This window comes from Heteronotia binoei, chromosome 8 (genome assembly GCF_032191835.1).
Source record: "Heteronotia binoei isolate CCM8104 ecotype False Entrance Well chromosome 8, APGP_CSIRO_Hbin_v1, whole genome shotgun sequence".
In the NCBI taxonomy this organism is placed as follows: Eukaryota; Metazoa; Chordata; class Lepidosauria; order Squamata; family Gekkonidae; genus Heteronotia; species Heteronotia binoei.
The window spans coordinates 68570678-68594991 of record NC_083230.1 but is presented as its reverse complement, the minus strand read 5'-3'; positions in this window follow the sequence as shown (position 1 = coordinate 68594991).

Here is a 24314-nt window from a genome sequence, read left to right as displayed (position 1 = left end):
CATAACTTATCACAATGTGCTGAATTGTTTGAAGCATTTAATTTCATCTGTGCAAGCCTGGCTGGCTCCTTGGTGAATACTGGGGAGTGAGTTAAGTTAGGGCCAAAACAAGGGTGAAAAAGCTGTGATTAGGAGCTTCCATAGTTTATTAAATCTGAACCAGCCAGCTGCTCTGAAAATGGGGGTGGGGTGGGGGGAGGTTATTGATTGAGGCTGTTTACCCTGTCTCTACCATGGGATACATCTGCAATTTGCTGGTGAGGTGTGGGAAGTGAGCTGCTGTGTAATAAATCTACATGAAACTGCTGGTGGGGGATTTGGAGTAAGGTACCACCAATGCGTAGGTGACACCCAGCTCTACTTTTCCTTAACAGCTGAGCTGGGTGGATCTATGAAAGTCCTGAAAAGGTGCCTGCAGAAGATGATGGGATGGCTGAGGACCAATAAATTGAAGCTCAACCCACACAAGGCTGAGGTGCAGCTGGTCAATGATGAAACTGCTCAACAAGTAAGGAGGCAGCCTGTCCTGGAGGGGGTTGCACTCTTCCTGAAGGAAAAAAAAAGTAGTTTGAGAGTTTTGTTGCATCTTGGTCTACAGGTACAGGCCCAGATCTCCTGTATGGCATGTAGTGCCTTTTATCCACTTTGGCTGTATTTTTCTTAATCTTTGGAGGCTTAAAAAAGGAAAATCTCTTCGTTTATCCTTTAAAAATGGTGTAGGAGGTTAGCATGGATGATCAATTGCCAGGGCCCAGACCCAGTGCCTCTTCCTGTGCTGTTGCCACTGGGGTCAGAGCGGAGTGTCCTCTGTGGAGCTTAGTTCAGCTGACCTTCCTAGCAGTCCTCTTGGACAGCATTCCCCTGGGAGCTTTCTTGGTGGACTAAATGACCAGTCTACTGCATACCCAGTCCAACCTCCCCAGGCCCTTGACCAGATTTAAGCACCAGAGTTTTATTTGATGTTGTGAAAAGTCTCTAGAGTAGTTCAGTTACTGCTTCTTTGCCAGTGTGACTCTGCTTGGCCAAGTTACCCAAGGGCTCCCCAAATGCTGGATCAGACCTTGAACCCCAATCAAATGTCACTTTATTATTGCAATATTTGGGCAGCAACTGTTTGGCTCACATATGCACAATGACACCTGAAAGAGGAGCCAAACAGAATTGCGGGAACCAAAATCATGGTAATCAGCATGAGCGTTTATTTTATCTTGTTGATGGGGCAAGGCAGCAAGAGCTAATGGATCCTTCTGCTCCCCAGTGCACCCCAGGGAAGTGGGAGTGAAGGTGCAGATGATTGAATCTTTATATGGAAAGGAGTCAGATGCTATGGGAAGCAAACACAAAGGTGAGTGCTTTTTTCTCCAAAGCTTTTATTATTATTATTATTATTAAACAGAGCTCTTATCTGATTAGTGATGCTTGTAGTGTTTTTGTGGCTCAGTTTTATGATCACAAAGCATCCCTGATAGTAAAAAGAGATTGGAGCTGATGCCATATGTGGAAACTAATTTAGTGAGAAATTGCATGCTGACAGGCAATGATGTTTTATTTTAAATGGCAGATGCCTCATTAGTGATGATTTATTTAGATGACCTTCTTGGAGTGATGCCAATTCTACCCTGCTCCCCGCCCCCTCCTCCGAGCTTGCACTCCCTCCTCTGGAAGCTCAATTGTGCAACACTCCTGAGGAAGAGAAATAAATGTTCATCTGAAGCCCAATCTTGCAAAGCCTTTTCTACTCTCAAGTGACTCAAGAGCACAGTGATTTACAGACTTTTATGTTCAACTCTGGGATTAAATGTACAATGTGCATGCAATTAAGTTTTATCATTACCTACTTTGACTATGCTAACTGAATGGTTCTGATGCTGCAACTGGATACCTGTTGCCCTCCAGGTCTTGCTGGATCGCTTCTTTCTAGAATTCTCAGGAATCTTAATCCAGTGGCTACCATATGAAGATTCACTTCTTGCCTAGCTTTCTGGACCAGTTGTTGCTTTTGTAGTGCTCCATTTGAGATGCCATCCAGTAGGTCCCCCACTAAGCTTATCGCCTGTACATGCAACATGTGGGTGGGTGTGCAAACAGCTTCCAGGAGCAGGGAACAGACTTGTGATGCTTTTGTGTTCCTTTTAGACTTGCCAACACTACCAAGAACTTGAACAAGAGTGAGCAAGTAATGCTCTGTCTTCTCCAGTGTTCTTTGTGAAGAAGGAACCATGTGAATCCTTTCCTCCATTATCTTTTTCTGGCAGCACTCCCAGAAGCAAATGGTAGTGGTTGATCCAACACTGAAAAAACACCAAAAAAGTTTACTCCTCTACCTTTCAGGCAGCTCTGCTTGCAGGAAATGGAAGATTCTCCCAGAAGGCTCTAGGGTATCCTTCTATATTTGTGGCAGGAGATATAGCATGCTCTATAGTTTGTAATGCTAAGTTGTAGGTTTCTGAAAGTGTTGACTGAAAAACTGATGTAAACCACAGAATCACCTCTTTTTGTTTCCTCTTTGCACCTGCATAAGCTTGACTGGCATCTGCAGTGGCCTATCTACACTGGCTCCTAGTCTGTTTGTGGGCATAACTGAAAGTGCTGGAGTTGACATTTGAAACCCTCTATAGTTTGGAACTAATGAATATGAAGGATCTATGCCTTTATGTACCTATCTGATCATAGTGGTCATCTTCTAAGGCTCAGCTTCATGTGCCCCCCACTTTCTGTTGCCATCTTCTGCCCACCGGGGAATACTTTTTTGTGTGATGTTCCCTTCTTGATCCTTCCTTCCCAATGTTTTAATTGCTGTTTATGGTTTTGTATATGTTTGTGGTTTAAATTGTTTGAATTATGTGTTTCTTGTTTGGTTAAGGGTTTACAATATTCCCTTTTGATGGCATTTTAGTTCCAGAATGCAGTAAATCAAGACTGGTAGAAGATTGGTAGAGATAGACGTGGAGACAGAAGTCCACTTGAGCTTTAAAGCTAGACATGCCAAAGGGCTGTACTCTAGTAAACAACTAGCAGACTGGTTGTATCTTCCTGACATTTTTAATATGCTCATTGAAACATTTGTGTTAAATATTATGGAGGCAAAATAATGAGGTAGCAAAGGCTACCCATCAGAGGCTTTTAAATTAGTCTAATCATTTCTCATAATTAAAATGTTTCTCTGGAGGGATTTTTTTTTACACTTCCTTACTTTGGATTGATTTTTTCATAGTAATGTGTAATTAAGATGATGTCAAAATACTTGCCTTGCTGGTTAATATGTTTGGCTTTATATTGCACCCATTCCCTCATCATGTATTTCATTCCATTCAAAAGTTTCTTGAGTTGAATGAAAACAAATATATAAAGGGGCTAGAGCAGGATCTACTGCTCACTTTTTCCACTCTAATGGATCAGTGATTCCTTCCTCCCCATGAAACAATTTGTTTAATTCATTTATAACCCAATTTATAACCCAAAGCAGCATATTGTTCTCCTTACATCCACTTTTATCTTCAAAACAACCCTGTGAGGTAGGTGTGATTGGCCCAAGGTCACATAGTAAACTTCCATGACAGAGCATTGAATCAAACCTGGGTCTCCCAGATCTTAGATTCATACTCTAATGACTATGTCGCACCAGGCCTCAAAGGAAACTCTTTTTTATCTTTTTTGATCTGCAGGACCATCTCCTCTGTCATGTCCCTGGTAGAACATTGTGCTCTGCTGGCAACAATCTGTTGGTGATCCTCTGCCCTAAAGAGGCCCAGCTGTCCTCAACAAGGGCCAGGGTTTTTCAGTCCTGACCCCAACCTGGTGGAACTCTCTGCCAGAGGACACCTGGCCCTGCGGGACCTTAGGCAATTCTGCAGGGCTAGTGAGGCAGAGATGTTCCACCAGGCTTTTGATTGAGGACAGTGACTACTGGCACCTTTCCATTCCTGTCCCTCCCCACCCAAAGATTTCCTTCTTCTCTTCCCATATGCTCCAAAATCCTAGAAGAAGTATTTGCAAGATGCCATTGGGGTAATTTTATTGTAACTTTATTGTTTAATCTATATTGTTATGTTGTTTTACCTGTGTATTTATTGTGTTTTAATTTATGTTTTATTGATGTACATTGCCCAGAGCCTGGCCTTGGCCAGGATGGGGTGATTAAGTAAATCAAATTAACAACAACAATTCTGCATTGGGATACCCAATTGGATCTTGGCTTCCACAGGTATTTCTTTTCAGTAGTTAGAGATATAAATCTGCATGAAAACCTATTAATTTAAGAAACACGACAATGTTTAATTGGCAGAGAATGTTTATCTTTGTTGTTTCCAGAGAAAAAGAGATACACATTTTTGTGCATTAGTTATTAGCCAAAGGAAGAATGACAAATGTGTAAGGGAGTGGAAATTCTGACCTCTTCACTTGAGGGGCCAGGTAATAATGCATTAGATAGATAGACGTTTTGTTACTGTTATGACTATGTCTAAGCTTTTTGAATGATACTTGTTGGTAATTGGTCACGTGAAACAGAATCCAGTGCCATTGTGACAATGCCAGCTCAACAGGACTGATGTGAAGTACAGAATCACAATCCAAACAAGTGGGGTTGCAAGCCCAGCACAACCAGTTCACTGTACAGAATGCCTAGCAGAATCCAGTGCCACTCTGGCATTGCAAGCTTAAAAGGACTGATATGAAAGTAGGGTCATAAGAAATTCAAGCAAGGGTGGATTCTGCAGGCCCAACACAACCAGTTACAATGTGTAAAATGCCCAGCAGAACAGTGATGTTGGCATTTCAAGCTTAAAAGGACTATTTTCAAAGCATAGAATCACAACAAATCCAAGCAAGGGGGGGAATTTTGCTAGTTCTGTGAAAGAAAATGGGAAAGAAACCCAAAGGAATGCCAGCTAAGGAGGAGAACCCCTCTTGAAACTGACAAGACTAAGTTTAAACTGACCCCCCTGTTACTTTGTAGCTTGGTGAATATTTAAATTGAGCAGAGACAGTCTGTATGGAAATGTATCCATTCATGAACCACAATGAACCTCCACAAACAGACTGAAAGTTTGTGGAAAGTTCATGCCTGTTGACCTGCAGGGACACAGATTATTTATTTATTTATTTATTTATTACTTTCCATTTATATTCCGCCCTCTCCGCAAGCGGACTCAGGGCAGCTTACAACATCATAAAAACAATCAATCCAATAAAACATATAAAACCATAACTTACATATATCAACTTAAAAACCATTCTATAGCGCTATTTCAGTCCAGTATAGGCGGTATTGACTTCTCGACTATGATCGCCAGCATTCTGTAGGATGTCCGGTGGCAGCCCTTTTCAATCAAACCGCAAAAGCCTGTTTAAACAATTCAGTCTTACAGGCCCTGCAGAACGCAGACAAATCCCGCAGGGCCCTTATAGCTTCTGGGAGGGTGTTCCAAAGTTCTGGTGCTGCCACCGAAAAAGCCCTGGATCTCGTTATACATAGCCTGGCTTCTTTTGGGCCAGGGGCAGACAACAGATTTTTTGTCCCTGATCGCAGTGCTCTCTGGGGGATATATGGGGAAAGGCGGTCCCGTAGATAGGCAGGTCCCTGACCATAGAGGGCTTTAAAGGTTAATACCAACACCTTGAAGCGAACTCGGAACACAACAGGCAACCAGTGCAGCTCTCTCAGCACTGGCTGAATGTGCTCCCGTCGTGGCAGCCCCATTAACAGCCGTGCCGCAGCGTTCTGCACTAGTTGTAGTCTCCGGGTTAGCGTCAAGGGTAGCCCCATGTAGAGAGCATTACAGTGATTTATTCTTGAGGTGACCGTAGCATGGATTACCATCGCTAAGTCGTTGCGCTCCAGGTAAGGGGCCAGCTGCCATGCTTGCCGAAGATGAAAAAAGGCAGATCTAACAGTTGCTGCCACCTGAGCCTCCATTGTAAGGGAGGACTCAAGAAGCATGCCTAAGCTCTTGACCTTAGGGACCGGTATCAGTGGTACCCCGTCAAGGGCCGGCAGCTGGATCTCTCTCCCCGGACCGCCCCGATCCAGGTAGTGAACCTCCGTCTTCGTCAGATTCAATTTCAGCCAACTCAGTCTGAACCAAGAAGAGGAGGAGAGGAGGAGACAGCCATTGCTGAACAATCCCCCCCCCCCCACACACACCCTGGGGATCTCTTGTGGGGTAGCATAACTGTGCTCTGCATGTACATTTGCAAATAAAACAAATATTACAACAATCCCAGAAGTCTCCAATGCTGTTTTCTTTGGCTCCTGGAACTTCTCACCATTGGGATATGTGCAATATAAATGAAGTCAGAAGCAAATAAGCTAAAGCAGGAGGTAACAGAAACTCCAGCAACACTGGCATTTACAAAAATCTCAAATTAATTTCAGCAATTCAGAGGGTTAAACGTATTTCACTTCTAAGGATGTTGCCAACATTGGTTATCAAGTTGTAGCCATCATGGTTTTATGAATGCCAATCACAGAGACACATGGTCAAATGACATCTCATTTTATATTGTGAATGAAATACTAATTTTGAGGGCAATGGAGTCAGCCATTAAAAATGAATGTTATCGGTAGGAGAAATTTATATTACAGACTTATTATTTTCAAACACTGCACCTACGTGAATTCTCCACCGGATTTTTAGACATCTAATTGTAGAACTAAGTGTCGTTGAGTCTTACCTAAAAAGTGTGCTTGGGATTTTAGTTTTAATTCCTTACTACATTCTTGTCACCTGATATGTGCACTAGGATAAGAATTTATCTGAACTTATTCTGCCTTTTTATGTTAGTTGGATTATGTTTTGCTGGATTTCAGAATTAATTAGCCTAGTCTGGCACAAAAATGAAACTGGTACCTTTCCAGAATTTCATATTATGCAATAAACCAATGGTTGGTACAAGGAAACGGCAATTTTCTTGCACTCCAATTAGTATATCATAAGCATATTATTGACAAATTCAGAATACAACCCACAAAAATTGTCTCCATGTGTTTTACTGTGATGATTCCCAAGAGTTATGTATCCTTCTGAGTTTAGCTGTTAGGTGTCCAAATTGTGTCTGTAGATGGGGGACCTTTTAATTTGCATAAGTTTTGCATGAGTTTAGAACTGCTAATTATCTGTATTAATTAATTAATTATCTGTATTACCCACTGATTAATTATCTGTATTAACCACTGTTTATTTGACCATGCCTAGATTAATTTCTTTTCCAAGCAGATCACATTTAGGGATGCATTTGCATATCTTGATTATAGTTTAACACCCTGCCTTTCATTGTGCTTTCCCTGGGTACCTCAGTCAGATTAGAGGAGAGAGCTCAAGCAAAGGATACAAGCAATGTTTTTACATCACTGCACTGTCATATTATAAGATGGACTTTGACCATGTCTCCATTTGAATGAAAAATGAACAGTCTTGGTTACAATAGAAAAAGTTTTCTGATGCTACATCTGCAACCTCATTGGCTTTATCTGTCATGAGCCCTGACGAGGAGGAGCTGGAAAGGTTAGCAGACCCGGAAGAGTTGCCAGCCAGTTCCTCAGCTGAACAAACAGCAGCTGGCCCATCAATCACTCTCCAGGCACCAGTGTCAGCTGTTGATGATCAATCTCCTCCAAGCTCTCCTCCTCCCATCTCAAGAATTCGAAGCAGGCTCCGGAAAGAACTTTCAGAGCAAAGACATGAGGCACGCCAATGCTTCAGATCTTTCATCCCTGAGTTCTAGCAGAGTCACTGTCACCCAGGCTGATTGAGACTCCCATATAGCTCCCACCCAGGACCTGGTAACCTTGTGGAAGCAACAAGCCTATTCTCTGGCTTGCATCCACACTCCTTCCTGATTCCTGATCCTGACCTGCTTGATTTCCTTGGCACCCTGACCTTTTGGCTTTTGGACATTGACTTTTGATTCCAGTTTGTGATTCTGCATTGGTGACTTGGCTCCTGCTTGACTTCCTCGATTTTGACCTTGGACTAGCTTTGGACTCCTGCCTGTCTGCACCCTGAGAACGTGACATCCCATTAAGTTCTCCATTTAATGTAATTAGGAAGGCATTTTAGAAACACGGAATAAAGAAAAATCCATATTTATTGCATAGTTCCCACCACACGTTGTCTACTCTTGAAATGATTTGAATGAGAAGATTTCCATCAATAGCAATTGGAATTAAAAGCAGATGTCCAATTTATTTATTTAAAAGAACCAGATCCAGTGTTTGTACAAAATAATATATATTTTTATAAACATTTATCATGACTAAATCTACCAGCAGCAAAATTTGGACAGGGGTAGAGGTGAATATCCACATATCTGTTTTGTCATTTTTATTACAACCACAGATATTAGCAGTTAGACCCCTTCTTTGTAGGAGTTTATAGCTAAAATGATCATAAACACCCTTCTTAAAAATATCACCCCAGCATTCATAAGTGCAGGACACTGCTTGGCCCAAAAGGACACAAATGGATGCCCGTCAGGAGCAAGCCTATGGAAGTATTTTAGAAATGTGAGTAAGAGCTGCTGGCTGTCTACTGCCCCCCTCCATGCCCCAGAGAGATGCATAATTTAGGACAGTGGGTTTCCCAAAACCTATTGACTCATGCTTGAACTAATTCCATCAACACCTAATCTTACTTCCCTGCACCCGTTTATCTCAGTCAAGCAACACTTAATTATATTCACCTAACCCATTAACCCTTCCTACCCAGTACTTGTAAGATCATTAGAGCTCTCCCACATCATTGTCCACCTCAGAAAAGTTCATTAAGTAATTTTTTTCTGGCAAACGTGTCATACCTGCCCAAGGGTTTGTTTTGCCCTGCTTCTCAGCAGTGTATGTGCAGGCCTTGAATTCAGTGGGAGCTGAATCCTGAACCTTTATGAGAGTTCCACCTCCTCCTGAGAGTTCTACCTCCTTGTCCATTGAATAGTAGGTGCAGCAGCTCCACCACCTATTTTTCTACAAAACGACTCCTGTGTATGTGTGTTGGATCTTTTGCATAAACCCCTACTTTGTTGGGCTCTCTTATTTCACAAAAATGCTGGCTGTTCTGCTGCTTCTGCAGACCTTCTTCAACACCAGTAATTATCACCCTTCCATAAAATCACTCTGCCCTTTCTTCTCCGTGTGTCTCTTAGCTAATTTTGTGCATGTTTATTGTGTGTATCTTAGAATCATAGAATTATAAAATTGGAAGGGACCTCCAGAGTCATCTAGTCCAACCCCCTGCACAATGCAGTTAACTCACAAACACCTCCCCCTAAATTCACAGGATCTTCACTGCTGTCAAATGGCCATCTAGCCTCTGTTTAAAAACCTCCAAGGAAGGAGAGCCCATCACCTTTTGAGGAAGCCTGTTCCACTGAGGAACGGCTCTAATGGTCAGGAAGTTCTTCCCAATGTTGAGCCGGGAACTCTTTTGATTTAATTTCAGTCCACTGGTTCTGGTCCTACCTTCTGGGGCCACAGAAAACAAATCCACACCATCCACTATATGACAGTCCTTCAAGGACTTGAAGATGGTGATCATATCACCTCTTAGCTGCCTCCTCTCCAGGCTAAACATGCCCAGCTCCTTCAACCTTTCTTCATAGGACTTGGTCTCCAGATCCCTCACCATCATCATTGCCCTTCTCTGGACCCGTTCCAGTTTGTCTATATCTTTCTTAAAATGTGGTGTCCAAAACTGAACACAATACTCCAGGTGAGGTCTTACCAGAGCAGAGTAAAACGATACCATCACATCACGTGCTCTGGAGACTATTCTTCTGTTAATACAGCCCAATATTGCATTTGCCTTTTTAGCCACCACATCACACTGTTTACTCACGTTCGGCGTATGATCCACTAAAACCCCTAGATCCTTTTTGCACATACTACTGCTAAGACAAGTGTCCCCCATCCTATAACCATGCATTGAATTTTTCCTACCTAAATGCAGAACTTTACATTTATCCCTGTTAAAATTCATTTTATTGGTTTTATCCCAGTTTTCCAGCCTGTCAAGGACATTCTGTATCCTGTCTCTGTCTTCTACTGTATTTGCAACCCCTCCCAATTTCATATCGGCAAATTTAATAAGCATTTCCTCTATTCCTTCATCCAAATTATTTGTAAAGATGTTGAACAAAATAGATCCCAGGACAGATCCTTGAGGCACTCCACTTGCCACTCCTCTCCAAGAGGATGAGGAACGATCTGGGTGTGATCTGTCAACCAGTTACAGATCCACCTAACGGTAACAGTATCCAAACCACATTTTACCAACTTGTCAACAAGGATAGTATGTGGAACCTTATCAAAAGCCTCACTGAAATCAAGATAAACTATGTCTACAGCATTCCTCTGATCCAGCAAGATAGTCACTCTAAAAAAAAAAAAGAGGTCAGATTAGTCTGACATGACTTGTTCTTGAGAAACCCATGCTGGCTCTTAGTAATCACAGCCAGTCTTTCTAAATGTTCCAGGACTGACTGTTTGATTCTTTTTCATTTTAATAAAAATCTTCTTTTTAATAAAAATATGGTGCCCAAAATTGAACACAATACTCCTTTTCGTTTTAATAAAAATCTTTCTAGTTGAACATCTGCCTGGTTTATTTTGGAGGTTATCTTATGGAGGAAATCCTTGTCTCTTTAAACATAATTCCCCCAACTAATTAGGAGACCACTTCTTTGAGTAACACAGAGGCTTCAGTTTGAAGTCCAAAGCTTCAGTTATGATGGCTGTATCAGATGGACATCCCTCCAAGATACAGAGGTGATGGGGTGATATACCTTTTAAATATTATATATGGTTTAGCTTGAAATTGTAAGCATCCTTGAAACACCAGAGAAAAATGGAGTATGAATATTTAAATAAATGCATACATAGATCTTATAAAATGATGGTGCTGATGTGTCTTCCTACAACTAAAATCTACAATTGAGTTCCACCAACTTGTAGAGCTGTACCTTATTCCATTGCTGTCAATGAGCAAAAAATGAACTTCCCAGAATTATTCTAAGCTTACTATATCTGTAGTGAACATGACGGGAAAGAAATCCATGCATGTACTTGTAACTGCCTGTTGAGCATGTAAATTAGTTTGTTAATGAATTGTTCTATTTCTGAAACCCACTCAAGTGAACATTCTGAAACTGCTAATAAGGGAAGTATACAGAAAGCTTCCAGTGGTGCTCATGTCATGACAATGGAACTAAATTCTGTCTGTATTACAGAATATGGAAAACCTGACCCCAAGTCCATAGTTCCACTAAATTGTTGATTCCAGACAGGTCTACTACAATCTGTTCTAAGAAGAGCTCTCTTGGAAAGTTTTCTGAAGCTGCAGCTATTCAGAATAGGCTGCTTACTGGATGACAAAGACAGACTAATTTTGGGGAAAAAACTATTCTGATTTTGATTAATTGCCTTCCAGTTGTCTATAGTCCCCATTCAAAGTTAAAATTCTGTTTTTGACTTTAATACTCTAACTGGAAGTGTAAAAGAGAAAAAATGAGAATGTGATCTAGAGTAGAGTCATACCTGAATTAGAATTAGAAACTTGCTATTGGAAGGAAAAATAGTTATTTTAGGAAATCAATCCAATAGTCATTTTTATTGATTTTCACAAGAAACAGTCTCTACTGTAACTTTCTCTCGCACATTTGTGATTAAATTTTTAAGGACAGACCTTCACTCAGAGAGATTTTCAGTCCCATATTTTTGGCAGATAATTTTTTTATTTGAGTCAATGTCATTGGTGGTAAACATATATGCTTGATATTTAGTCTGATTCTTCACTGATATTTTATAGTTTAGTTGTAATTACTTTTCTGGTTTACTCTTTGATTTTTTTTTTTCCTGCTGGTTGTTTGAATGGTTTATTTCATTTCGTGTCTTATTATAATTGTAATTTTAATTTAATTTTATTGTAAACAGGATTGAGGTTTATGTATAAAAAAGAAGGATTTTCAGTTTTAAATAAATAGAAGTGCACTGATGACACATTCACTTATTTGCTTTGGGATAAGCCTTCTGTGAATCTATATTTTGGCTGTGATCTAATTCATACATTTTCCCTTTGCAAGATCCAGATTAACTAAAGCTTTGGTTTTCATTTGACTTCATCCCTATAGTTAAACCTAGCCAAACCCACACTGGCAATACTTCACAAAGGGCGACTAATCACTTGAAGCAGTAGCCACACTATTTGGTTCTTGCATAGAAGTTATGCAGATGAAATGATGTGAATTAGGCCTGAGAGCTGTACCCCAAACTGGAATGAGTACATAAAGCCACAAAGGGGAAAAATTTGATCTATTCTGAAATAGAATTTTAACATTATATTTCTATGTTGGATTTCTGAAAGCCGGACAGTCAATGTATTCATTAGAAAATTTAGTGAAGATGCAATCCCATGGTGCCAGGAGAGTTTTAGGATACTAAAAGCCTGCATGGCATATGTTGAATATACATTGGAATGATAGCTGTAATGCTACGCACTAACTTAATGTCAGAACTATGCTAGTAAATGATGATACCTGTGGACTGCTGTTGTGCCAGACTCTCCATCTCTTAAGAATATAATTTAAAGCAAGATATGACAAGATACTTTCTAAAAATGGATTGGGGGAGTTATGCTTTGTATATTTTGATTTTATATTTACTTGGATGACTTTTACACATTTCCAGAGTACTCATTTCATGAGTAGCTTCCTTGAAGCTTTGAGAATATTTTTGAGAACTGATTATGATTACTATAATTTATATCATTGTACAGCTAAGGATCAGGATTTTGAAATGGTTGCTATCTGGATTTTTAATCAATTGGTTTGTTTGGTTTTATGTTTGAGTTAGTTGTTTTAGAAATTATGTAATTTGTTTTATTCTTGATGTGACCCACCCTGAGCCCATCTGGGAAGAGAGGGATAGAAATGTGATGTAATAAATAAATAAATATTTAAGAGGGAACCTAGATCTGACAGCTGGAGTTTCATGCACTTACACAGATGGATCTGGGATCTGCTTTGAATAGGGTTGCAATTCCACCTTTGTAAAATCCTGTTTGAGGAGGGAACTTAGTGGGGATGTGATGCCACAGAGCCTGCCCTCTGAAGCTGCCATTTCATGCAGGAAAACTGGTTTCTGGAGATCAGTTGTAATTACAGGAAAAGTTCAGTTACTAACCCTAGAGTTGAAATGCATGCATATTAGGGGAGCAGAAATCCCCCTTTGTCTGTAATTTATGTGTTCACAGGTACTTTTCTCATTGCTAACATCAGAACTGAGCCTGAACAAGTGAAAAAGTGGGATTCAAGGAGGGAAGCAAAAGCGAAGGTTTAAAGTTTGATTATCTTTGTGAAATGCTCCCATTTTAACTTTGAAAGTCTATTCCCATTTTCTACATGAGAGACAGAATTCCATGTTAAAACATGGAACAACCACTGTCAGTTTGGCTCTTAATGACACAAGCAAGTGGGTGGCGGCAAATTGCGTAAGTTTTTCAGATATAGGATTCAGTGTCAGTCCCATGGAAATAAGCCATGCTGTCACCCTTTGCCAATGGATTGGGTGATTTCTCTAGCTATTTTTTTTTTATTAAAACAATTTTATTTGGTAACATATGGTAACAAATTATATTTCTTTACATCATTAATAACTTCTTTTATCTATCCCATATATTACTTTCTACCCACCCCTCCCCCTGTTACTTGACCCCCGCCGGTCTTATTTACTTAAAATACTGATATTTAAAGGTAGTAGTAGTACTTTATTCACGGTCATCCGACCAGCTTAATACAAACAAAAACAAAATCATAAAAACAAATCCATCACCTTTAACTAATAAAACCAACAATTAATATTCTTCTTTTTTCTAAAACTTAATCATTATCAAAAATTGTCCAATGTCCTTTTATTTTCCACTTTTTTTCTAAATATCTTCTGAACTTTTCCCACTCCATCTTAAACACTTCTAAATCATAGTCTCTTAAAGTTCTTGTTAATTTGCCCATTTCACTCCATGTCATAACTTTTACAATCCAATCCCATTTCTCTGGTATTTTTTCTTGTTTCCACAACTGCGCATATAATGTCCTAGCAGCTGAAATCAAGTACCAAATTATAGTTCTATCTTCTATCTTCATGTGTTTGGTATTTTCCCTTTTATTCTTATCATGTTCATCAACTTCTGCAACTTTGGTATTAACTCCTCTTTAAAGGTTTTAAAATATTTAGCTGTATATACATCTGGCCCAGGTGCCTTTTCATTTTTCATTGCGTTAATTGCTGCTTCAATTTCTATCTTTTCAATTGGATCATTCAAAACTTTTCGCATATTTTCTGTTAAGGGTTCTATTTTTATCAAATAATTCAGGTTTTCACGGCTGGTAACATCATTAGGGTTTGTAGAATCTTTCGGGATCAAGTGCCGTGTTCTACTGGAGAAAGTTTTCCTTCCAGACGTTTCGTTCTCAGCTGCGGAGAACATCCTCAGTGGCATTGCAGCCGGAGCAGGCGCTCAGACCTTCTTGGCTGCTGTGCATTGAGTGGGGCCAGGGCTGCTGGAGAGCTGCTATTTGTAGGCTGGAGGGTGTGTGATGAAAGGGCAATTGTTTTGTGGATGTGCCCATTGTTTGGTGGGGCTTCCTGGAAGGGTAGTTCTATTTTTATCTTTTGTAAATACTCATCCATCTTTTCTTTATTTATTTTAACACCTTTAAACAACTTGGCACAATACTTAAAAAATTATCTTTTTATTCCCTCTTGGCTAACCACCTCTCTTTCATCGACCACAATTTTATTAATAATTTTATTTTCTCTCTTTTTCTTCAGTTGCCAAGCCAAATATTTTCCAGATTTATTTGCTCCCTCAAAAGATTTCTGCTGCAATCTTTTCAGATTCCATTCCAATTCTTTATTTATCAAATGTCTCGTTTGTGTTTGTAATATTGTAATTTCCCTTATAATTTTCTTTTTCCCTGGCCTTTTTCTCAACTCCCCTTCTTTTTTCTTTATTTCATTTTGAATGTCCAACAACTGTTTTTCATTTGCTCTGTTATCTTTATTATTCAAAGTAATCAATATTCCTCTCATTACTGCTTTACAGGCATCCCAGACCATCTGAAATTCAATATCCTCTTTGTCATTCATTTGAAAGAAAGCTTTAGTTTCATTTTCTAGGGATGTCACTATTTCTTTATTCTGTAGTAAATCTTCATTCAATCTCCATCTTCTCAATTTCTTAGACAATTTTGTAATCCACATTATTGGGTTATGATCAGCCCCAATTTTAGGTAAAATCTCTATTTTCCTTGTTACAAGACCTAAATCTTTAGTGCCCCACAACATGTCAATTCTGGAAAAAGTTTTATGTCTTGCTGAAAAAAAAGTGTAGTCCCACACTTCAGGATTAAATTTCCTCCATATATCCTCCAAATTTTCTTGTTTGACCAATTAAAAAAAAGACTTTGGCAATTTTCCTTCTTTATTATTATTTCCCCCCCAGACCTATCCAGTGTATTCTTAATTGTTCTGTTAAAGTCCCCCATTATCAAAACTTGGTCATCAAATTATTGTATAATGTCTTTTAAAAAAACATCCTTTGCACCATTAGGTGCATACAGTCCCAATAACAACTTTTTTTGCATTTAATATTATTTCTACTGCTACAAGTCTTCCATCTTTATCTTTAAACACTAATTTTGGCTTTAATTCTTGTTTAATATAAAAAATCACTCCCCTTTTCTTCTGATCAGCCAATGAATAAAATTCTAGTCCCAATTGTTTATTCCATAAAAAATTGTAATCCTTTTGTTTAATATGCACTTCTTATAAACAAACTATATTACAATTTTGCTTTTTAATCCAATGAAATGTTGCCCTTTTAAAGCTTGCTTGCCACCTCTCCAGGATGTTAGCCCTGGACCCCCTCTCCTATGACTCTGAACTGTTATGGACTGTAACCACCTGGCACCTCTGTCAGACCAGCTATGGACACTTAGCCCTCATAGGGTATAAAACATTAAATCAGGTCAGGCCCCAACATGCTTCCTGCCTTTGCCTGCTATAGTGTAGACTGCCTATGCCTGTAAAATCCAGTGAACTTCAGATCATACTTCATATACTGACTGCCTAGCCCTGCAGATCAGTAATTGCACCTCTGTCTCCAAGAAGACAAGACCAGAAGCAGCCCTGAATGAAGCCATGTTCCTGAGATGTTCCAAGAAGACAACACAATCTCCTGCAAACTGCCATGCAGAGAAGGTTTCTTCTTCATGTACCACATTCCAGAGTCTTGCACATGCTTTGGAAATGCAGATGCAAAGCCATAGCTGTCTACAAAGAACTACTCCAATATCTTTTCCTGAGACAAAAGAATCTTCCCGCCACTCATCAAGAAGAATCACCTACTCAATAGAACATCATTGGAAAGATCACCTGTCATCAGCTACATCCTGTCACCTATCTCCTCTCTTTTGTCTCCTCATTGTTCCCACCTGAGATGTTACAATAGTGAATATTTGATCATAAATTAACCACCCCAGTTTCTTTTGTGTAAGAGATGGCTCACACTCCGTGGACCATCATTGTCCATAAAATTCTTTTGTTCTATTTCCTGGGAACCATTACCGGGTAGACAGGGCTCATCATGAGACCCTGCCTCAGGATATGAAATTAGCTATATAAGACCAGCTTTTTGACCATCCAAGTGTGACTCTGAAAGTACCTCCACCTTGCTGTCAGAGTTACCCCCAATCCTGATCAGTTTTGGATCCATTATTGAGAGTGACGCTGATCTTCTCTTGCTCCCCCATCCCTCTTTTGTCTTTGCTGAGGAATCTCTCTACTTCTGTCATCAAACAGATATTAGTATCTCCCATTCATCGAAATCCCTGCTAATACAAACGTCCCTATCAATTCTCCTTCCTGTTTTCACTAGGTCTGTATGTGTGATAAATATTTGTGTTTTCTTGTGTGCTTGAGTGTTTTTTTTAATGAAATCTATTTTTAGTTTACAAATCTCATTATTTAAAAGGGCTTCTACAGAGGGCTGACTCTCATATACACAGGTTATCGCTCCCAGATAATTTTGCCATCTTTGCCCACCTAATTAAATTCCCCCATACCTCTCTTGAGGGCATTTTGGCTAACAAGGAGTCAAGGCATTTCTCCACACCTTGCATAAAACTGTGCTGTTCTTAAAGGTGCCACTGGACTCAAACTTTGTTCTCCTGCTTCAGGTCAACATGGCTACCCACCTGAGTTTGTCTTTATATATATACTTGATTGGCAATGTATGTATTTGGTAATTTTTTTTTATTTTTTGCAAGAGGAATTATTGTGTTGCATGAATTATCTTGCTGCCTAATAAGCTATAAAAACAAAGAAAAATGGAGTGCTGCAGTTTCTCATTGACTTCTTCCTGTTCATGTGTTCTTTTTAAAATGTCTCTCTCTCTCTCTCTATGTGTATATATATAAATATATATATATATATACACACACATAGAGAGAGAGTCACATTCGCTGCCTTGGGAATCCTAAATTGGGTGGAAAGGTAGCTTAAATATAAATGGAAGAAACTGTAATGTGTGGGTCATGGAAGCTATATTCAGAATAACCATCTATCAATACAGTCAAGTTTCAATGTAACAGATTCTAATTTGGCAGAAATTCTGGACATAAAAAAAGCAGAATACATGACATTACAATGCAATGCAACCCTAAAAGAGGTTGCAAGTTTACTTAAACATTATCATCTTACAAATGCCATCCAAATGGTACATAAAGGTACTCATCTAGACTGGGTGTTGCTTTTGCAGGATTATATCCATCCTTTTAATACTCAAGAGGTTATCTGGCAAATGACAATAAATCATCCTTTGTAGATTAAAGACAACAAGTCTGGGATCATTATAGGATGAAATTGCTTCCTAAAATTACTAGATTCCAAATGTTCTTGAACTAGAAATGGTTCATACCAGGCTATAATGCTAATGATTTTCATGCTTGAAAAATGGCTAACACTAATGGACTTCACTTCTAATAATTCAACCTTATTGAAATCAGAGCTGGAAGATAAGGTTGGTACATCTATCCCATGGATACAATATTTCTAAGTAAATCTCCTATGCTCACATCTTAAATTATATGATACTCTATAGCAACCATTGATGACCTTTGAATGTATTCTTAAACAATGTCAAGTCAACATGAAACACATCATCTCAAAAATTTATACAGTTTTATGTTACCAGACTGATTAATCTAACTTGAAATATCTTTTTTGGGGGAAATATTAAAAGAGAATTAACATGGACAGATTGGCAGAATATGCAGGACTCACCTCCATTTAATTAAAAAATATTGACAATGAAATTTTAAGCTTTTAAGTTGCTATCAATGTGGTATCTAACCCCACAAAAACTGGCACACATTTCTAGGTCAGTGGTCTTTCTAGCTGGAAAGAATGTGGACAACGTGAAGATAATCTGCACTGCTGGCTCACCTGTTCTTATATTCATTCTTTTTGGGACCATTCTCACATGAAATCCACAAAATAACTGGTATTAAAATCCTACCTAATTCTGACCATCTTTTTCTCAATGGTTGGAAATCTGATTCTTGCCCCTCAGATATGAAGCTATCCCAATTCTTTTATTTGCAGTGAAATCAACTATAGATTCATGCTGGAAACTCAAAGCTCTCCCAGATTTATCACTATCAAGGCTTTTTTTTTGGTAGAAAAAGCCCAGCAGGAACTTATTTGCATATTACGCCATACCCTCTGTCACCCATTGTTCCACATAGGACTTTTTTGTAGAAAAAGCCCAGCAGGAACTAATTTGTATGTTAGACCACACCCCTTGATGCCAGGCCAGTTAGAACTGCGTTCCTGTGCATTCGTGGTCAAAAAAAGCCCTGATCACTATGGTGCAAAAAGTTATGGGACACATATATTATGGCTAAACTCTCTGACAATTTATCATTTTTTATTTCTCAAAAAAAAATCCAATTTTGAGGCAATCTGGTCCCCCATAGTGGAATAGTTATCAAAATATGATGATATTCCCAATTTGATTGATACACTTTATTTATAGTAAATGTACTGGATTTTAAATTCTTTAGACTAAATTCCTTAGACTATTGAGATAAAGTGTTTGAAACAACTGTGAGTTAAACATTGAAAATTACCAGTATATGTTTTAAACAATCATATGTTAGTTAAAATGCTGCATTTTTATTATTTATAATTATTGCACTGTACTATATTATTTTATTTTGTTATGGTTATGTTGTGAAAATGCAATAAATTGCTAATTATTTTTTTTTTAAATACAGCCAATGTTCCTTCTTGTCATTAGGGAGGTGTGCAGCTTTTCTTTTTCTTTTTTGTATTTATATGTACATGTGTGAGTGTGTGCACCTGGAAGTCTGGTGACTGACCCCTAGTGGGGTCCTAGAGGACATTCAGGAGGTGGCTGAATAAAGCCTGCCCCCACCTCCTGACTCCAAGGAAGTCTCCCATCCAAGTACTTGCCAGAATCGACATATATTAATGCACCTATGAAATCTGGGGCATTTTCGCACTGACCTTAATCAGCAGCGATGCCCCTCTTCACCGCGCAGGATCGGCGCGGATTTGGCACTAATTGCCGCAGGGCACCCAGAAGAGCCGGAAAGTCCCGCGGCTTTTGCAGCGCAAACGGAAACCGCCAAAAACCAGTTTCCATTTGCGCCACAAAAGCCGCGGGACTTTCCGGCTCTTCTGGGTGCTCCGCGGCAATTAGTGCGAAATCCGCGCCGATCCTGCGCGGTGAAGAGGGGCGTCGCTGCTGATTAAGGTCAGTGCGAAAACGCCCCTGGTCTTTTCTTTCATTATGAAACAGTATAATAAGATTCAAATTCATAAATAATGTCATCAGATCACTGGGGAGGTTAGTTTTTAATTAGGGCTCAAGGTTTTGGTCCTGACCTTCAAAGCCCTGAATGACCTGGGGCCAGCATATCTGTGAGACCGCCTCTTCCTGTATACCCCCTAGAGAGCCTTATGCTCCATAGATCAGCATCTGCTTGTAATCCCTGGCCCAAAAGAAGTCCACTTAGCCTCAACCTGGGCCAGGGCATTCTCTGTCCTGGCTCCCACCTGGTGGAACAAGCTCCCATTGGAGATTAGGGTCCTGCAGGGACTGTTGCAGTTCCACAGGACCTGTAAGACAGAGCTGTTCCACCAGGCATTCAACTGAGGCAGTGGACATTTTGTTATTCTGTGACCTCCCTGCTGCAGGGGCCCCAATGAAATAACTCTGTTGATCCATTTATCTTATACCAGCTAGGGGATGTATGGAAGGAGTGGAGGCAACTGATAGTGAGAACAAATTATATTGCCCAGCACAGCCTGGAATGTATCAAAAGAGACTATGTGGCACTGAGTCAGAAGGTGAAGGGGCTGGCAGTGCAGGCTGTGTTTTCGTCAGTTCTTCCTGTTGAAGGCTGTGGCTTAGGACAGGAAAGAAGAATACTACAAATAAATAACTGGCTACATAGATGGTATCATCAGGAAAGGTTTATATTTTTGGACCATGGCTTACGCTTTTGAGATGAAACTGTTCTATTAGGAGATGGCTTGTGCCTCATGAAGGTAGGGGGGGAAAGGTGTTTGGTAAGAGGATCAAAGTAACTACTGACCTGTCAGCTTGATGTCTATACCTGGAAAAGTTTTCGAACAAATCATCAGTCAGTCCATCCTTGAGCATTCAGAAAGGACAGCTGTGGTCACTAACAGTCAGCATGGATTTCTCAAGAACAAGTCATGTCAGATTAACTTTATCACTTTTTTTGAAAAAGTTACTGCCTTGCTGGATCAGGGGAATGCTGTATATAGTTTATCTTGATTTCAGTAAAGCTTTTGATAAGAACCTGTTTTGTTCAAGTTCTTTATAATTGATTGCAATGAAGTAATAGAGGGAATGTTTATTAAATTTGCAAATGATACTAAATTGGGAGGGGTCACAAATACAGTAGTAGGATATAGGATGATCTTGACTGGCTGGAAAACTGGGCTAAAACAAATAAAATGAATTTTAACAGGGATAAATGTAATGTTCTGATTTTAAGTAGCAAATATCAAATGCATAATTGTAGGATAGGGAGACTTACCTTGGCAGTAGTATGAGTGAAAAGGATCTAGGGGCCTTAGTGTACCATACATTGAACATGAGTCAACAAGGCAAATTCAGTTTTGGGCTGTATCAACAGAAGTATAGTGCCCAGATCAAATGAAGTGATGGTATCACTTTACTCTGCTGTGGTTAGACCTCACATAGGGTATTGTGTTCAGTTTTGGACACCACAATTTAAGAAGGATATAGACAAGCTGGAACATGTCCAGAGGAAGGCAGCAAAGATGGTGGGGGAAAGTCCTATGAGGAAAAGATGAAGGAACTGGGTATGGTGCAGAGTGGTAGAGCTGCAGTACTGCAGTCCTAAACTCTGCTAATAACCTGAGTTCCTCTGCCTGGAGAGGAGACTATTGAGAGATGATATGATAACCATCTTCAAGTACTTGAAGGGCTGTCATATAGAGGACCATGCAGAATTGTTTTCTATTGCTCCAGAAGGTCAGGCCAGAACCAACGGGTTGAAATTAAATCAAAAGAGTTCCATCTCAACATTAGGAAGAACTTCCAGACAGAGCAGTTCCTTAGTGGAACAGGCTTCCTCAGGAGATGGTGGGCTCTCCTTCTTTGGAAGTCTTTAAATGAAGGCTTGATGGCCATCTGAGAGCAATGCTGATTCTTTAAATTAGGCAGATCATGAGAGGGAGGGCAGTAAGGGTTGCATCCGTGCTTAGTTCTTGTGGCCCTTTTTTACATGCCTAGGGAAATGCTGATTGCCAGTTTAGGGTCCCATCAGAAATGTTTCTCCAGGCCAGTTTTTCAAGGGATTCTGGAGGGGTTTTGCTGTCTTTTGGGGTCACTGAGGATGTATGTGTGTGGGGGGCTATTTGTGAATTTCCTGCATGGTGCAGGGGGTTGGATTAGTTGACCCTGGAGGTACCTTCCAACTCCATGATTCTATGATTCTATAAGTTTAAAATCCAGAAATAACTCCTTTTCTGTTTCAGTGCAACATGCCATTAACAGGTTTGTACAGCAAGTTTAAAGACATTTATGCGGATCCAGGCGCAATAGAGGCTAGAATGCTCATACTTTTAATTCTTGTTCAGAAGTAGGGCCAGCACCTGGGAGTAGGCAAGGTAGGCAGCCACCTAGGGAACCACCTTGCTGCAGGGGCAGGGATGGGTGCCCCCTCCTTCTCCCTGTTTGCACTGACCCTGATACTCTGCATTGTTCTTTCTCAGCTCCAAGCAATCAGAGTCGAGAAAGAACAATGCGCCCCCTGCCCAGCCCTCTCCACATTTTTTATAAAGCAAGGAGCTTATGTGTGCAACTTTGACCTTTGCTTCAACCTCGCCATGTTGCTTACCAGAATTCTTGGTATTTGGTTTTGATAAAAAAAAAAAGGAAATGCTATATTATAGCATACGATGACACTGAATCTCAAAATAATACTGATAGTTGTGTAGAACAGAAGAGATGCTATCTTGTATGTATGTGTTTTAACGTACAGTTCGAAATAGGGTAAATAAATAACTTTTGCTCATTGTAGGGGGGTGGTAAGCAATATTCCCTCTAAGCTACAGAGTCTTGTGAGCAAAAATTCTACATTGTGAGCCACAGGTATTAAAGTTGCAAGCTACTGACATTAAAGTTGTGAGCTACTGCATAAATTATTGTGCCCTGGGATCAATTTTCCTGAGTTAAGACATAAATGTGTGAGATAGGGGCTAAAAATCTGTGAGCTAGCTCACATTAGCTCAGTTTAGAGAGAACACTGGTACTAAGAGCAAGTCTTCTGATATTATACCTAACCCAGGCCTCTTAAATAATCTGTGTGGTCCTGGGAGTAATGAAACAATGCCATAAAGTAAGAACACAAACTGGCTTGCATTGTTTTTTTTTAAGGATTTCTTCACTGATATCAGAGAACATTAGGAAGAAACAGATTTTTCTCCACTGAGTTGATGATTCCTATGGTACAATAGTCCCCAATACGTGGGTCCTCTATTGTAATTCTCTTTGAATTTAAATTTTATTCAAAATGTTTTCAACATACAAATCTGCACTTTCTCTGTTGTATTTCTGTATGCAGCCAATGCTGGAAATCGGAACAGCATTGCTTGATTTATGGAGACCAGCCCCAGCATGGAACAGAGCAGTGTTCTTCCTTTGCTATCAGTGAACAGAATGAATCCAATGAGCTAGTATGTTTTCTTCCTCTTTTCTTTATGCTGCAGTTCTGTTAAGGTTCTGTTTCAAAACATGAATATTTATTGCTAATAATACTATTCTTGTATACAATGTCTTGTTTCCTTTGCTGCCATTGACATTTTTTTTAAAGCAAGATAATTAAAAAAATTAAAAAGACAAAATTGGATTTGCTATCGTGCGCCTTCAGTTTTGGTGGCTTTAGATTTCTGTTAAGTTGTTGAAAAGAGAGATTGAATAGATTTAATTAATGTGTCTAAAATTTTTTATTTCAGCAGCTATAAACAAATGTACTTGCATTTATTAATATACAAAGTTATGCAAATAGATATTCCTTTGACTGTAGCACTATCTGAAAATTAAAATAATGATACACTGTGATGAATTGATTCAGGATAGATTTTGTTGAATAATTTTGTTCTTAATGAGGTCCTATCAATTCAATTTAGTTTTCCATTCTCGCTACAGTTGTGGTCTTCCAGAAAATGTGTGCATTCAAAAAACCCAAAAAACCCAAAATATAACTTTATGAAAGATAAGTTACCAACAAAGGCACTTGCTATAATATTTTACCTTTTCAGATAATCTTAAATTATTAAATATTTGTAATTTTTGTAATTTTGTAACTTTTGTCATTTAAGATGAATTTCTTAAACTCTTAAGACTCAATGGTAATGAGTAATGGATGCATAATACAATTTGAAGGAAAGTTGTAGTATATATTCATGGGATGTTCTGCTTATATAGCTATTTTGTTTTCTTGTATAATACTGCCAGAAAATATTTATTGAGATCATTCCTGCATTATAGCAATGATTTGAACATGTAGTGTGTTTAAATAGTACTAATTGAGTTGGATCCAGACTACCATGAACAGAGAATAGGATCAAATTTTAAGCTACTTTGGGTTCATTTCTGCCACTTTCCCCAACCCATTGAACACCTGCCCCCCCCCCCCCCCCTTCTTGCATGCTTCATAGTTCCAGAAGGTTCCTTGAG